The sequence below is a fragment of the Apodemus sylvaticus genome, chromosome 16, assembly GCF_947179515.1.
Source record: "Apodemus sylvaticus chromosome 16, mApoSyl1.1, whole genome shotgun sequence".
NCBI lineage: Eukaryota > Metazoa > Chordata > Mammalia > Rodentia > Muridae > Apodemus > Apodemus sylvaticus.
In genome coordinates this window covers 25,449,380-25,467,905 of record NC_067487.1, presented here as the reverse complement: position 1 = coordinate 25,467,905, position 18,526 = coordinate 25,449,380, and positions in this window count along the sequence as shown.

Sequence of the window (18,526 nt, the reverse complement as noted above, 5' to 3'; positions counted from 1 at the left end):
GGCTTCCATAATGATTTCTGCATTAATTTAAATCACGACCACACTGTAACATGTTGCAAATCTTATACATTTTAAAAATAGAATACAAATTAATTGGCCTTTTTTATGTCAACATTGCTTGGTGTCCTCTTGTCCCTCGCACAGATCCCATTTCTCCTGCACCAAAGTTCCTTTTCATATTTGTGTCATGTATTTTCTGTTAATCACTTTTCCTCTTTATCTTGTGTTTAGAATTTTTCTTTCTTTTTCATGCATTGTTTACTTATGTGTTGATGAAACACACACACATGCACATGCACACAAATTGAGATAACACACAGTACTGTCAAACTAAAAATTTATGAAACTATTTGATTCCATCCACCTTTCTCCAAGTTCATTGTTTTTAATGGAAATATAGTGTTATTATATATTTACATAGATAAATAATACATTATATTAATAATACATTAATATACAATTACATATGTGTGCATAAATTTCATTTTTATCCTTTCTATGTTGAAGGAATCTATGTTTGCTCAATCACTAAGCTGGAGTGAATAGGGAAATGACCTACATTCGACATAGGTGAGCAAGTATTGCTAGGTAGGATTTACAGTCCCTTAGGTATACATGCAGGGGTGGTGTAAATAGCGGTTATGATTGCTCTGTCTTGGTTTTATAGTTTACATTTAGTTGTAATTTTAGTTTCAACCCTTGGAAATCGTGAACACTGACTTCATTGCACCATTTACACTGCTACCAGCAAAGAATTTTGGTGATACTCCTCTGCTAGAAACCAGATCTTCTTCCTAATTATCTTGTTTGTTTGCTTGTTTGTATTAATGAGAGTCTTTCTGGTTGACTTAAGATAGGCTCACGAAAATCAGTTTTAATTTGTATTTCTCTGACAAGCATGGACTGTTTTTCAAACATTTATTGGTTGCTTGTCTTTCACTACTGAACATTTTGTTTAAAAGATCTGGAGGTTTTTGTTTCTGTTTCAAGGATATGCTTGCATTCTTTACATTACTCATCTATCTGATGACTTGCCTGCCCCAAGTTCAGTGAACTTCTCTCATTCCTAAAATCTCATCCACCTAGGCAACTAAAGGAGTGGGTTTTCTTAGGTAAATCACTTGTAGGTATTTTTGTAGAACCTCCGGTTCATGTTTCTTTATGTTACCTTTGCAGATTTTGAAACTCCATGTCCTACTATTCCTATAGACTTCTTGTTCCCAAAGTGGGAAAGAGCCATTAATCACATCTCGACATCCTAGTGGGTCTGTGAACAGTTACACTTTATTCCGGGGTTGCTTTTCAGAAAGGGACAGCGCTTTCCCTGCTGGTACCACTGACCAAGTGGAATAGTTCTTAGGCCAGTTGCTAACAGGAAACCCTTCCTGACTAGTCCCTACCTCAAATTTTATACATCCTACTATGATTTGGTTCTTTAAAAATTAAATTATTTTTTATTTTTGAGATTATTATAATTATATAATTATATAATTTCTCCCTTATCCTTCCGAACCCTCCCACATATCCTCCTTTCTTTCTTTTAATTTCATAACTTCATTCTCACTAATTGTCCTTGCATGCATTTATGTAAACGTGCATACATATTTATTCCAAAGCATAATCTTCCCAGTCTGTGCACTTTAGTCGCATGAATGTTTTAAGGGATGATCATTTGGTATTCATTTCTTTTTGTGCCTAATAAGAGCAGAGTCTAAGCTTTATCCTGAGTCATATCTTATAACTGAGCTGTAAGAGGCAGACTCTTATTTGTCTTCTTATATCAATCTGCAAATAATAAGTCCAAGCAGATAATGTGTAATTTTTTTTCCTGAAAGAAGCACTGAAAACTGGTGGCATATGTGATTAAAAGAAGGGATATGAAACTTAAGTTTAAACATACTTTTTTATATTGGTTATTATTCCTAGAATCATGTACAGTGTAATTCAGCCTGATGTACTTTCATTGGAATAAAAGTTATAAACGCCGATTAGGTTGGCTCAACCAAAACAATTTTCTCACTTTGTCTTTCCATTAACACTTTTAACTGAGTGGCAGAAAAAAATATTTGTAATAAACAACACTTCAATTACTTCAACACTTGCTTCATCTAAATATGCCTGATATATAATTTAATAATAAGTATTGTTAGAAAAATTGATGACAAGAATTATAATTAACAAGAAATGTTATTCATGTAGAAAATATGAGATTATCATTAAATATATTTCAAGAAAAATATAAAGATTATTTCACAAAAATATTTTACTTAGATTAATAATTTATACTTGGAATCAAATTTGATAATGACAAAATAAGTATTTAATATAACTTTGTCATCATTTAGTAAAGGAAATTATATATATGTATATATAATCAATTAAGCAAATTTAAGGGACTGGAAGCAGCAATTTACATTTTCTTTGAATTCTATTTTACAATTGAGGGCAGTGTTTTATGTTAGAAATAAAACAATTCTCATAGCCATTTTTTATTAGATATTTTCTTTATTTACATTTCAAATGGTATCCCCTTTTCTTTTACCTCTTGGAAAACCCCCTATTCCATACCCGGTCCCTGATCACCAACCCTGGCCCCTAAATTCCTGGCAGGCATTCCCCTACACTGGGACGTCAATCCTTCACTGGACCAAGGTCCTCTCCTTTCACTGACGTCTAAAATGGCCATCTTCTGCTACATATGGAGCTGGAGCCATAGGTCCCTCTATGTGTACTCTTTGGTTGGTGATTTAGTGCCTAGGAGCTCTAGGGTTACTGGATGGTACATATTATTGTTTTTGCAGATGCTAAAAACAATTGACTGCAATCAAGAATGTAAGAACATGATTTGGAAAATCCAGAATAATAAGAGTCAGCACTTATCTTTAGAAATCAACACCAAATCAAACAAGAAACTACAGACCACCGTACTGAGCATTTCTCAATCTGTACTGAAGCAAAACCTTCAGAACATATTCCTTTATACATGCTGGTATTTCTACATTTGTATTCCTTGTGAAAAAATCTGGACCTGAAATAAAGAAATGATGTTTGTTGTTTCACAACACATCTTTGGTGCACAGGAATTCATTATTTTCCTTTGTTATAAAGAGCCAGTGTATCAAACACTTAAAGAACAGATTTCATGGGCTGGTCACAGCAGAATCAACAAATTTCACAGTTTGATCCTAATTAGCAAAAACAGCTGCAAAAGTACAAATGATATCGACTGCCTTTTAGATGTTCATTAGATGGTTCTAATGAACAGAATAAACGGAAATAAAACTTTATTTAAAATTAGAACTTGACATTTGTTTTTAGTTTCTCAAAGTCATACAAAACCAAGGCAAGTCACTCTGCATCTTAACTGTTCCATGGTAAACTAACTTTAAAACAAAACTTTTTTATTAGCTGCAGATGGTAGTTGAATATTTACTGTTTTAACTCTAAAAATGTTACTTATGTGTTGTCCTTTGTTTTACTTCAGTGGCCTAGAGTCTCAGCTTTCATTGAGATTTTCATATAATTCCATTTTTTTAATGCAGAGAACAATATAAAGAATATTAAAATTGCTGGTAATATAATAGTTTAATATACTGTTCATGTTAATTTTGAAACAAAAATAATGCTATTTTTTAACAATGCAAGGAACATGTTCAACTCTTATTCAAGTTGATAATAGTAGTATAATAAAATCGAATATATACTCTCGACAACATAAAGTGAAAGAAAATACTTATGCTGTCCATAGGACATTGAGAATACCATGGTAAGTAAGAGATCTTTTATAGATGAGTCTCATCGTCATTGGCAGGGAGATTTTGTTCATGTGATGTAGTTTAAATAATATTTCCAGAAATAATTCTTAAATATTGTCAGAAATAATACATTAAATTGCTTTAACACTTTCCAGTAAAGTTAAGAATAAAATATAAAGGAACAAATGCACATACATAAACCAGCAACAGAGAGAATGAGACAAAGAACAAATTCTGATAAAATTTATTGGTGTATAAAATATATTTGATCTTTGACAAATGAGCTAAAACAATCCAGTGGAAAAAAAGAAAACATTTTCAACAAATGGTGCTGGTTCAACTGGCGGCTAACATGCAGAAGATTGCAAATTGATCTATTCTTATCCCCTTGTTCAAGTCCAAATGGATCAAGGACCTCCACATAAAACCAAACTCCCTGAAACTAACAGAAAAGAAAGTGGGGAAGAGCCTTGAGCACATGGGAAAAGGGGAAATTTTCCAGAAGAGAACACCAATAACTTATGCTCTAAGACCAAGAATAAACAATTTAAGTTAAGAGTTTATTGGCCAAAAAAAATCGTTAGATGTTTTACATACTCTTTTGTTTTTCTACCAATAGATAGCAGTGTCAGCAACCTGAGTTCATTAGATTGTGTGTATAATCCAACAAACAAATGCACAACATATGTTAGTTTGTGTATTATCTATCTATCGCTGTCTACCTGTCTGTCTCTCTGTCTGCTTTTCTTTCTATCTATTTGATAGCTAAAAATGATGGATCATTTCTGACTTTGGTAGTTTGGATACTGTCTCTGTGCCCTCTGGTTAGTTTGGCTAAGGGTTTATCTATCTTGTTGATTTTCACAAAGACCCAGCTCATGGTTTTGTTGATTCTTTGTATAGTTCTTTTTGTTTCTACTTGGTTGATTTTAGCCCTGAGTTTGATTATTTCCTGCTGTCGACTCCTCTTGGGTGTATTTGGGTTTTTTTTGTTTTTTGTTTTTTTGTTTATTTTTTTGTCCTAGAGATTTCCAGTGTGCAGTTAAGCTGTTAGTATATGTGCTCTCTAGTTTCTTTTCAAGGAACTCAGAGCTATGAATCTTTCCTCTTAGCACTACTTTTATTGTGTTCCATAAGTTTTTGTATGCTGTGCCTTCATTTTCATTAAATTTGAAAAAGTCTTTAATTTCTTTATTTCTTCCTTGACCAAGTTATCATTGAGTAGAGCATTCTTCGGTTTCTATGTGTATATGGGCTTTCTGCTGTGTTTGTTGCTATTGAAGACCAGCCTTAGTCTGTGGTGATCTAAATGATGAATGGGATTATTGAAATCCTCTTGCATCTGTTGAGGCCTATTTTGTCTGTTCTATGACCAATTATATATGTCAGTATGGCAGTTCCTCAAAAAATTGGACATAGTACTCACTGAGGACCTAGCTATACCAATCCTGGGCATATACCCAGAAGATGATGCAACATATAACAAGGATACATGATCCACTATATTCATAGAAGCCTTATTTATAGTAGTCAAAAGCTGGAAAGAACCTAGATGTCCTTCACCAGAGGAATGGAAACAGAAAATGTGATATATTTACACAATGGATTACTACTCAGCTATTAAAAACAATGACTTCATGAAATTCTTAGGCAAATGGATGGAACTAGAAAATATCATTATGTGTGAGGTAACCAAATCACAAAAAAAAACACACACATGATATATACTTAGTGATAAGTGAATATTAGGAAAAATGCTCAGATTATCCAAGATAAAATTCACAGGCCACATGAAGCTCAAGAAACAGGAAGACCAAAGTGTGGATGCTTCAGTCCTCTTGAAGGGAGAACAAAATAATCACAGGAGGAAATACAGAGACAAAGTGTGGAGCATAGACTGAAGGAAAGGCCATCCAGAGACTGCCCCACCTGGGGATCCATCCCATATACAGTCACCAAACCCAGATAGTATTGTAGAAGCTAATAAGTGCTTGTTTGCAGGAGCCTGATATAGCTGTCTCCTAAGAGGCTCCTCTAGAGCCTGACAAATAGAGAGGCACATGTATCCAACCATTTTACTAGGCATGGGGTCCCCAGTGGAGGAGTTAGAGAAAGGACTGAAGGAGCTGAATTGGTTTGCAACCCCATAGGAAGGACAATAATAGACATCCCCAGAACTCTCTGGGATTAAACCACCAACCAAAGAGTATACATAGAGGATTTTATGCCTCCAGCAGCATAAGTATGGACTTGTCAGGCATCAGTGTGAAGAGAGGCCCTAGGTCCTGTGAAGGCTTGATGCTCCATTGTAGGGGAATGCCAGGGTAAGGAGGCAGGAGTGGGTGGGTGGTTAGGATTATACCCTCATAGAAGCAGGGGGAGGGGTAATGGAATATGGCATTTCTGGAGGGGATACCTGGAAAAGGGATAGCATTTGAAATGTAAGTCAAGAAAATATTTAATAAAAGAAAAAGGAAAAAAAGATGACAGACAAATTAATAGATATATGACATATCTAGATATATGTTAGATTCGATAGATATAAAGATTATAGATATTTTAGAGACAAACACGCATGCACACACACACATGCACACACACACACACATGCACACACACACACGTGCTTCAGTCTCTGAATTTTCAGGATGTATTACTACAAATACTAAGACTTGATTCCAATAAAACAAGGACTGAGATTTTTTTTTTCCTTTGATTGTGTTAAGGCACTGCGGCTCATAAAGCAAGTTGTACACTCAATCATAGTGTTCCTTCATTTTTTAATGAGTGGCCACCTTCATTTGTCTTATAGGCTTAGTCTTGATTAAATAATTCTATACAAAACCTATTACCTGATATAAAAGAATATTGTAATTGAGCTTGTATTGAAATTGTAATTATATTGAAATTGTAATTCCATACAACAAATGTATGAAATTCTCAAATAATTAAAAGTTACTTTTTTCCAAGACTTTTTCCCCCATTCTCAAGTCCTTGGAAATATTTAATCATTTATAAAAGCTCATTGGAGCTTGTTATCCCTTCTGTAAAGTTCACAGTGTTTAGATTTTGGGGAAAGATTCAAATGGTTTGAGTTAATTCCGTCCCCAAAATCTGGAATCTGTCCACATGCTAAAAGTCCTTGTGCCCAATTGGGTTTTGATCAATCAATAAAGCGGAAAAGGCTAATGATGGTTAGACAGATAGTCTGAAGTGGGACTTTGAGATCCACCCAGGCTAGGAACTAGGAGAGAAAAAGGAAAAGAGATCGCCAAGATGCAGATGAAGAAAGACCCAACCTAAAGATGTGCCACCATGTGAGAATCTGGGAGTGGCCTGTAGGTCACTTCCCCTAATTCTGTTTGGGGTAACAGAGATGAAATATAGACTTTACGTGATGTTGACTCAGGAATAGCAGAGTGGAGTGTTTGCTGGCAGCTGGAAGGACTAGAAATTAAGGTAGTTACAGCATATAAAAATTAAGCTAACATGTGTGTCTGCTTTTCTCAAATCCAATGAATTCAAGGGCAGGTACAGCAAGTTGAGCAACTTTCAGGGAGCAAAGCAATTCACTGCTATATTTAATATTTCTTTTAATTATTTATATTCATTTGAATAGTCTCAAAATTATTGAATTTATTTCATGTCTCATTAGAATTTACCTATCTCATGGGCAAGGTCCAATCCCTCAAACTACTAATGATGAGGAACCTTGATCAACTGTCCTTTGAGAGGTTAACCCAGCAGCTGACCCAAATAGATACAGAAACCCACTCCCAAGCAGAGCTTGAGAGTCTTGTGGAAGAGTAGGCAGGATTGAGGAACCCAGTAGGAAAAGGAACTGCATGAGAAGACCAATAGAATGAACTAAGTAGGACCTTAGAGTGCTCTCAGAGCCTAAACTACCAACCAAAGAATACATATGAGCTGGACATAGCTCCACATACATATGTAACAAATGAGAAGTGCAGTTTGGCCTTCATGCCCTGCCCCTAAGAAATGCAGTAGGGGCTGTCATTGACTATGTAACTGGTAGTAGGTTGACCTAATTCTGCTTGTATTCTAATGCTAATTTGGGGACCACCAGACTGATTGCCCCAGAGACCAGAGTCCTTATGTAAGAAGTTGAGTGAGCCTGACTCCTTGTCATTTCTAATTGTTAATGGCACCAACAGCCAATAGGTGGGTAGAAGACACAGAGGTAGGGTTTAGGTTTTCCTGGCTTGTGGGAGAGGAGGACCACAAAGAGGATGAAGGTGTAGAAGAGGAGTAAGGAAGCAGCCATGGGTTAATAATGAAGAGAGTGTGGCCCTGAGGACCACCCAATTGGGGCTCAGAACAGCCCAGGTGAAGCATTCTATGTGATATCTCTGGCTTACCTGTAGGAAAGTAGAATGTAATGGCATGAAGGCTAGTTATCTGCCTAGTTCTTGTGCTGCTTGTGGCTTATCATAAATTTAGACTGTGTGTGTGTGTGTGTGTGTGTGTGTGTGTGTGTGTGTGTGTGTGTGTGTGTGTGTTAAATCCAGGAACTCAATAATTAATGCAGAATAGAAAACCCCAGGATGGAATTTAAATATATCTACTACAGTTGCTTGCTTCTGGATCACATTTCCTTAACTGGGCCTGACTTTTTCTTTGTCTGGCAGGTTAAATACTTACTCACCTTATATAGACCAATGGCCGTGTTAAATAAAACTGTGCAAAGTCTAACTGTGTAAACAAAGAATGTATCTGGCTTCTTCACAGAATATGAGTGTCTCACAGCTGCATCAGTGAAAAATCAGGGAGACTGCAGCACTATAGCCTATCAACCAACTTTCAGGTGAGAACTTCAGTGAAATCAAAGTTATCTTCCCACAATTGTTCACTATTGTTTAAATAAGAGGAGTGCCATTTGACTACTCTTAAGTTTCTCTGTTTTTTCTGGATCTATAGCTTTTATGAAATTCCATAATTTATGACACTACTTCTTAGAGGGAATGATTTACTTCATAGTCTATAGAACAGGGAGAGTTTAAAAAAATCTATTTAAATGATTTTTCTCAGAAGTTAAAATTCCAAATGAAAAAGGTCAAAAGTGTCTCTGCAACAGAGCATGGGTATCTAATTATTTAATTATGTTCACTATGGACAAAAAAATTAAGATATTATGGGATTGTTTCCAAAGAAGAGCTTGATATTAGTTTTCTTTTTCAAGTAGAGTATGGATCATTTAAAAGTATACCATTTTTGTCTCTTAAACAAGACACAGTAGTGGATCATTTATAAAGAATATAGAGACTGTCCTACCTGGGAATCCATCCCATATGCAGCCACCAAAGCCAGATACTATTGCTGATACCAAGACACGCTTGCTAACACAACCCTTATATAGCTGTACCCTGAGAGGCTCTGCCTGAGCCTGACAAATACAGAGGCAGATACTCTCAGTCAACCATTGGACTGAGCATGGAGACCACAATGGAGGAGTGGTTGAGGAGTTGGGGGAAAAACGGTAGTAGCTGAAGGGTTTTGCAACATCACAGGAAGAACAATGTCAAGCAAACATTCTCCTCAGAGCTCCCAGGGACTAAACAGCAAACCAAATATGCCTCTGTATGGAGGGACCCATGGCTCCAGCTGCATATGTTGCAGAGGATGGTCTTCTCTCCCTCAGTGGGAAGGAATGCCCTTGGATCTGTGAAGACTTGATGCCCCAGTGTAGGGGATTGTTAGGGCTGTGAGGAGGGAGTTCGTGGATGAGTTGGGGAGCACCCTTATAGAAGTGGGGAGGGGGATAGCATAGGACATTTGTGGAGGGAAATCCTAGAAAGAGGATAACACTTTAAATGTAAATAAATAAAATATACAATAAAATACATTGAAATATAAGAATAGAATCTGTTGAAGATGGAATAGTTGAAGTGGTGCCTACCTCTAGCTTTCAAACCAATTTACTAGTGTGTTCATGGTACTGAAAGATCCTATTCAAACTATCAGAAGGGTTGGTACCAGGCCACCTACCAAACTTTCACACTAAGATATTGACATCCCAGAAAGAAGGTCTGGTGCAAATTGCATCAAACTTTATAGGGATGATGAGCCAATATCTGATTTTATTTAGGCACCATACTCCATTAGGTGAAACATATACCTGATACTGCTCAGATGGTCAATAAAATGAGCCAAGGTAGCCTAGGACATATGGGAAAGACAAATACTACTCATCTGCTTGAGGACTATATAAACTGAATGACTTCTAATGATGTTTTTCTGTGCTCATAGATAAATCCTTGATCATCTCTCATCAAAGAAGCTTCTTCCTTCTGCAGTAGATAGAAATAAACAGAGACCAATAACCATAAAATGAGCACAGAATGAAAGATCTTGGAATACTTAGTCTTAAATGAAGTTTCTCCATCACATCTCTCCCCTAATGAGTCAGAACTGTGTGGAGAAAAATGACAGAAAAGGTTTAGGAATTAGAAAGGATGGAAAAGATCAAGGAAATATGATATTCTAAAACTGCCATAACCAATGCACATATAAACTCAAAAGGACTGCTGTAGCATGAACTGGGCATGCACTAGTCTGCCCCAGAAAGAGTTCTAGACTTGGGAAAAGACATCATTCCTACCCTCTCCTAACCAAAAAACTGTCTCTAATTGATAACCACTTGCAAACAAAAGGGTAATTTTATTTATTTATTTTTATTAATTTTTTAAAATTTTATTCGATATATTTTTTATTTACATTTCAAATGATTTCCCCTTTTCTGGTCACCCACTCCCCAAAAGTCACATAAGCCCCCTTCCCTCCCTCTGTTCTCCTACCCATCCCTTCCCACTTCCCTATTTTGGTTTTGTCTTATACTGTTACACTGAGTCTTTCCAGAACTTCAAGACTCTGAAGAAGGAAATGGAAGAAGACCTCAAAAAATGGAAAAACCTCCCAAGCTCATGGATCAGCAGGATTAATATAGTTAAAATGGCCATTTTTCCAAAAGCAATATACAAATTCAACACAATACCCATCAAAATCCCAACTCAATTCTTCGTAGAGTTAGAAAGAGCAATTCTCAAATTCATCTGGAATAACAAAAAACCCAGGATAGCTAAAGTTATTCTCAACAACAAAAGAAATTCTGGGGGAATCAGTATCCTTGACCTCAAGCAATACTACTGAGCAATAGTGTTAAAAACTGCATGGTATTGGTACAGTGACAGGCAAGAGGATCAATGGAACAGGATTGAAGATCCAGAAATGAACCCACACACCTATGGCCACTTGATCCTCCTCGACAAAGGGGCTGAAAACATCCAATGGAAAAAAGATAGCCTTTTCAACAAATGGTGCTGGTTCAACTGGAGGTCAGCATGCAGAAGAATTCGAATTGATCCATCCTTGTCTTCTTACACTAAGCTCAACTCCAAATGGACCAAGGACCTCCACATAAAGCCAGACACTCTGAAGCTAATAGAAAAGAAACTGGGGAAGACCCTTGAGGACATTGGTACAGGGGGAAAGTTCCTGAACAGAACACCAATAGCTTATGCTCTAAGCTCAAGAATTGACAAATGGGACCTCATAAAATTACAAAGTTTCTGTAAAGCAAAGGATACCAACAAAAGGACAAATTGGCAACCAACAAATTGGAAAAACATCTTCACCAACCCTACATCAGATAGAGGGCTAATATCCAATATATACAAATAACTCAAGAAGTTAGACCCCAAAAAACCAAATAACCCTATTTAAAAAATGGGGTACAGAGTTAAACAAAGAATTCTCACCTGAAGAACTACGGATGGTGGAGAAACATCTTAAAAAATGCTCAACTTCACTAGTCATCAGGGAAATGCAAATCAAAACAACCCTGAGATTTCACCTTACACCAGTCAGAATGGCTAAGATTAAAAACTCAGGATTTGGCTCCTGGCATCTTTATTGATTGATCAAGAACCAACTGGGGGGAGAAGCCCCGCAGCCATATTTGCTATCTGCAGGGACACAAAAGGATCAATAGGTACTGTATCACCCTGAGCTTTAGATTTCTGGTGGTGCAAACCGCCAGGGGTCTGCCTGCACTCAGGAACTGAGCATGTAGGTGGCTTTTGGCTGCCAGCCCCAGGTTCAGGGCCCATTTCCTGCCCAGGAAGCTGTGGAAAGAGAGAAGCCCCGCAGCCATATTTGCTGTCTGCAGGGACACAAAAGGATCACTAGGTACTCTAACACCCTGACCTTTAGATTTCTGGTGGTGCAAACCACCAGGGGTCTGCCTGCACTCAGGAACTAAGCACATAGGCAGTTGATCTGCAAGGCTGTCCATCTCAGGACCTGTGTCCTATGTGAGAATCAACAGAGGGAGTAACCCCCACCACAACTTCTTCCCTCCATCATAGAGCAGACAGAGAACACCTGGTTGACCTTGACAACCTAAGTATAACATTGCTTAAGGCAAGACTGAGAAGGGCTCCAAAGGCACAAAAGAGGAAGCCAGCATATCAATAATCTGTGCCAGAAGAAACCCAGTCATCCAGGGGTGCAGAGATAATCTTAAAGATCCACAGTAGGTTGAAGCACCAGTCAGTGACAATAAGACCATCTAACCCCTGGGAGAACCAGATGGCTAAAGGCAAACATAGGAACTATACTAACAGAAACCAAGGCATTATGGCAGCATCTGAACCCAATTCTCCAACATTAGCAAGTCCTGGATACCCCAACACACCAGAAAAACAAGATTTGGATTTAAAATCACTGGTCATGATGCTAGTACAGGAACACATGAAGGACGTACTTAAAGAAATTCAGGAGAAAATGGATCAAAAATTAGAAGCCCTTACAAGGGAAACACAAAAATCATTGAAAGAAATTCAGGAGAATACAAAAGCCAATAAGGAGGAAACGCAAAAATCACTTAAAGAAATACAGGAGAACCTTGATCAACAGGCAGAAGTCATGAAAGAGGAAACACAAAAATCACTTAAAGAATTTGAGGAAAGCACAAACAAGCAAATGACAGAACTGAGAAAAAAAAGTCCAGGATCTAAAAACAGAAGTAGAAACAACTAAGAAAGCACAAAGGGAAACAACTTTGGAGATAGAAAACCTTGGGAAGAAAGCAGGGACCATAGATGCAAATATCAACAAAAGAATACAAGATATAGAAGAAAGAATCTCAGATGCCTGAAGATACCATAGAAACCATGGACTCAACAGTTAAAGAAAATGCAAAATGCAAAAAGCTTGTAATGCAAAATATCCAGGAAATCCAGGACACAATGAGAAAGCCAAATCTAAGGATTATAGGTATTGATGAGAGTGAAGATTTACAACTTAAAGGGCCAGCAAATATCTTCAACAAAATTATGGAAGAAAACTTCCCTAACCTAAAGAGAGTGATGCCCATGAATATACAAGAAGCCTACAGAACTCCAAACAGACTGGACCAGAACAGAAATACCTCCTGTCACATAATAATCAAAACCCCAAATGTACTAAACAAAGAAAGAATACTTAGGGCAATAAGAGAAAAAGGGCAAGTAACATATAAAGGAAGACTTTTAAGAATTAAACCAGATTTCTCACCAGAGGCCACGAAAGCTAGAGGATCCTGGGCGGAGCTCATGCAGACTCTAAGAGAACACAAAAACAGCCGAGACTACTATACCCAGCGAAACTCTCAATTACTATAGATGGAGAAACCAAGATATTCCATGACAAAACCAAATTTACACAATATCTTTCTACAAACCCAGCCCTACAAAGGATAATAGGGGGAAAGCACCATTACAACGAGGGAAACTATACCCTGGAAAGAGCATGATATTAAGCTTCTTCCATCAAACACAAAGGGGATAAACACACACGTATAAAATTAAAATAAAAAATGTTAGGAAGCAATAACCACTACTCCTTGATATATCTTAACATCAATGGACTCAATTCCCCAATAAAACGATATAGGCTAACAGACTGGTTATGTAAACAGGACCCTACATTTTGCTGCATACAGGAAACACACCTCAATGTCAAAGACAATCATTACCTTAGATTAAAAGGCTGGAAGACAATTGTACAAGCAAATGGTCCCAGGAAACAAGCCGGAGTTGCCATTCTAATTTCAGATAAAATTGACTTTCAACCTAATGTCATCAAAAGAGACATGGAAGGTCACTAATTGCTGGTCAAAGGAAAAATCCAACAAGAAGAACTCTCAATCCTGAACATCTATGCCCCAAATACAAGGGTGCCTTCATTCATAAAAGAAACTTTATTAAAGCTCAAAGTACACATTACACCTAACACAATAATTGTGGGTGACTTCAACACTCCACTTTCACCAATGGACCGATCAGGAAAACAGAAACTAAACAGGGAGACAATGAAACTAATTGAAGCTTTGAACCAATTGGAGTTAACAGATATATATAGAACTTTTTATCCCAAAGCAAAAGAGTATACCTTTTTCTCAGCACCTCATGGTACCTTCTCCAAAATAGATCATATAGTTGGTCACAAGACAGACCTCAACAAATATAAGAAGATTGAAATAATCCCATGCCTCCTATCAGATCACTATGGAGTAAAATTGGTCTTTAGTAACAGTAAAAACAACAGAAAGCCCACATACACATGAAAACTGAACAATACTCTACTCAATGATACCTTGGTCAAGGAAGAAATAAAGAAAGAAATCAAAGATTTCTTAGAATTTAATGAAAATGAAGGCACAACATACACAAATCTATGGGACACAATGAAAGCAGTGCTAAGAGGAAAACTCATAGCTTTGAGTGCCTCCAAAAAGAAATTTGAGAGAGCTTACACTAGATGATTAACAGAACAACTGAAAACCCTGGAACAAGAAGAAGCTAATTCACCCAGGAGGAGGAGAAGACAGGAAATCATCAAACTCAGGGCTGAAATCAATCAAGTAGAAACCAAGAGAACCATACAAAGAATCAACAAGGCCAAAAGCTGCTTTCTTGAAAAAATCAATAAGATAGATAAACCCTTAGCCAGACTAACCAAAGGGCACAGAGAAACTATCCAAACTAACAAAATTAGAAATGAAAACAGACATATTACAACAGAAACTGAGGAAATTCAAAAAATCATCAAATCCTACTACAAAAACCTGAACTGAACACAACTGGAGAATCTGGTGGAAATGGACATTTTCGTTGACAGATACCAATTACCTAAATTAAACCAGGATCAAATAGACCATCTAAACAGACCCATAACCCCTAAAGAAATAGAAGGGGTCATAGATAGGCTTCCAACAAAAAAAAAAAAAAAAAAAGCACAGGACCAGATGGTTTCAGTGCAGACCTTCAAAGAAGACTTAAGACCAATACTCTTCAAACTTTTCCACCAAATAGAAACAGAAGGAACACTACCCAACTCCTTCTTCGAAGCCACTATTAAGCTGATACCAAAACCACACAATGATATAACTAAGAAAGAGAATTTCAGGCCAATCCCTTATGAATATCGATGCAAAAATACTAAATAAAATTCTTGCCCACTGAATCCAAGAACACATCAAAACGATCATCCACCATGATCAAGTAGGCTTCATCCCAGGGATGCAGGGATGGTTCAATATAAGGAAATCCATAAATGCTATCCACTACATAAACAAACTCAAAGAAAAAAACCACATGATCATTTCATTAGATGCTGAAAAAGCATTTGACAAAATTCAGCATCCTTTCATGCTAAAAGTCTTGGAAAGGACAGGAATTCAAGGCCCATGTCTAAACATCGTAAAAGCAATATACAGCAAAGCAAAGCGGTAGCCAACATCATACTAAATGGAGAGAAACTTGAAGCAATCCCACTAAAATTAGGGACTACACAAGGCTGCCCCCTCTCTCCAGATCTTTTCAATACAGTTCTTGAAGTCCTAGCTAGAGCAATTAGACAACAGAAGGAAGTCAAAGTGATACAAATTGGAAAGGAAGAAGTCAAACTATCACTATTTGCAGATGATATGATCGTATACTTAAGTGACCCTAAAAACTCTACTAGAGAACTCCTACAGCTGATAAACAACTTCAGCAAAGTGGCTGGCTACAAAATCAACGCAAGCAAATCAGTAGCCTTTATATATTCAAAGGATAAGCAGACTGAGAAAGAAATTAGGGAAATGACCCCCTTCACAATAGCTACAAACAGCATAAAGTATCTTGGGGTGACTCTAACCAAACAAGTGAAAGACCTATGTGACCAGAACTTCAGATCTCTGAAGAAGAAAATCAAAGAAGATCTCAGAAAAATGAAAAAAATCTTCCATGCTTGTGGATTGGCAGGATTAATATAGTTAAAATGGCCATCTTGCCAAAGGCAATCTACAGATTCAATGCTATTCCCATAAAAATCCCAACCCAGTTCTTCATAGAGCTAGAAAGAGCAATTCTCAAATTCATCTGATATAACAAAAAACCCAGGATAGCTAAAACTATTCTCAACAGTAAAAGAACTTCAGGGGGATTCAATATCCCAGACTTTAAACTCTACTACAGATCAGTAGTGATAAAAACTGCATGGTATTGGTACAATATCAGGCAAGTGGCTCAATGTAATAGGATTGAAGGCCCAGAAATGAACCAACACACCTATGGTCACTTGGTCTTCGACAAAGGAGCTGAAAACATCCAGTGGAAAAAAGATAGTCTTTTTAACAAATGGTGCTGTTTCAATTGGAGGTCAGCATGCAGAAGAATGTGATTCGATCCATTCTTATCTCCTTGTACCAAGCTTAATTCAAATGGATCAAGGACATCCACATAAAACCTGACACACTGAAACTAATAGAAAAGAAACTGGGGAAGACTCTGGAGGACATGGGCACAGGGGAAAAGTTCCTGAATAGAACACCAATAGCTTATGCTCTAAGATCAAGAATTGACAAATGGGATCTCATAAAACTACAAAGTTTCTGTAAGGCAAAGGACACCGTCAAAAGTACAAAATGTCAACCAGCAGACTGGGAAAGGATCTTCACCAACCCTAAATCCGACAGAGGGCTAATATCTAATATATACAAAGAACTCAAGAAAGTAGAACCCAGAGAACCAAATAACCCCATTAAAAAGTGGGGTACGGAGCTAAACAAAGAATTTTCACATGAAGAACTTCGGAGAGCTGAGAAACACCTTAATAAATGTTCAACATCATTAATCATTAGGGAAATGCAAATCAAAACAACCCTGAGATTTCACCTCACACCAGTCAGAATGGCTAAGGTCAAAAACTCAGGAGACTGCAGGTGTTGGCGAGGATGTGGAGAAAGAGGAACACTCCTCCACTGCTGGTGGGATTGCAAGATGGTGCAACCACTTTGGAAATCAGTCTGGCGGTTCCTCAGAAAACTGGGCATGTCGCTTCCTGAGGACCCTGTTATACCACTACTGGGCATATATCCAGAGGATTCTTCAACATGCAATTAGGACACATGCTCAACTATGTTCATAGCAGCCCTATTTGTAGTAGCCAGAAGCTTGAAAGAACCTAGGTGTCCTTCAATGGAGGAATGGATACAAAAATGTGGTATAGTTACACAATGGAGTACTATTCAGCCATTAGAAACAATGAATTCATGAAATTCTTAGACAAATGGATGGAGCTGGAGAACATCATACTAAGTGAGGTAATCCAGTCTTAAAAGATCAATCATGGTATGCTCTCACAGATAAGTGGATATTAGCCTAGAAACTTTGAATACCCAAGACATAGTCCACAAATTAAATGATGTCCAGAAAGAATGGAGGAGGGGCCCCTTGTTCTGGAAAGACTCAGTGCAAGAGTATAGGGGAATTACAGAATAGGGAAGTGGGAAGGGGTGGATGGAAGAATAGGGGGACGGAAGAGTGCTTATGGGACTTGCTGGGAGTGGGGACCCAGAAAAGGGGAAATCATTTGCAATGTAAATAAAAAAAATAAATTTAAAAAAAGAACTCAGGACACAGCAGGTGTTAGTGAGAATGTGGAGAAAGAGGAATACTCCTCCACTGCTGGTGGGATTGCAAATTTGTACAAAAGTGTAATTTATCTCAGTGAATTCTTGGTGGAGATGCAAAACCAATTTGAAAAGGAAGCCTAATGTTGAGCTGTAGATTATATATACAAAACAACTTAATGGAGCATTGGAAGTTCTATGATTCTTTGTCTCAAAAATTTTTTAGGGCATGGCTGTTAATTTTTTATATTGTGGTTGCTACTTCTGTGTTTTTACAGGATACCTGTGTGTATGGTAATTTGTGCCTCTGTATCTCTGTGTCTCTTGGGTGTTTTTGTATCTTCATTCTGATTGGTTACTCATATTAATATTTGTTTTTGTTTTATCTTTATTTATTATTATTAGTTTTTATTATTATTAATAGTAGTAGTACTAGTAGTAGTAATAGTAGTATACTCCTGTTTGCTTTCTAAGAAAAGAAATAAAGAAATTAGATGTGAAAGGGACCAGAGTTTGGAAGGAGCTCTGAGGAGTTGGGAGTGAACACCATGATAAAGTTTATACAAAAAAAATCTATTTTCAAAAAAAAAAACAGAATAAAAGAATGATAAATATATCAAAATTTGATTCCAAAGCATCTTGCAAGCCATAGGAGATATAGTTTATTTTTTTACAGAAATACAGAAATACAGTTTCTTAAACTGTACTTGCTGAAAGACTAGAAATATCATTAAAGATAAAATTTATAGGTGCTAAGAACTCATTCATTGAGATAAAACACTCAAAATAAACAAGATTAGCTAAACAATATCTATGA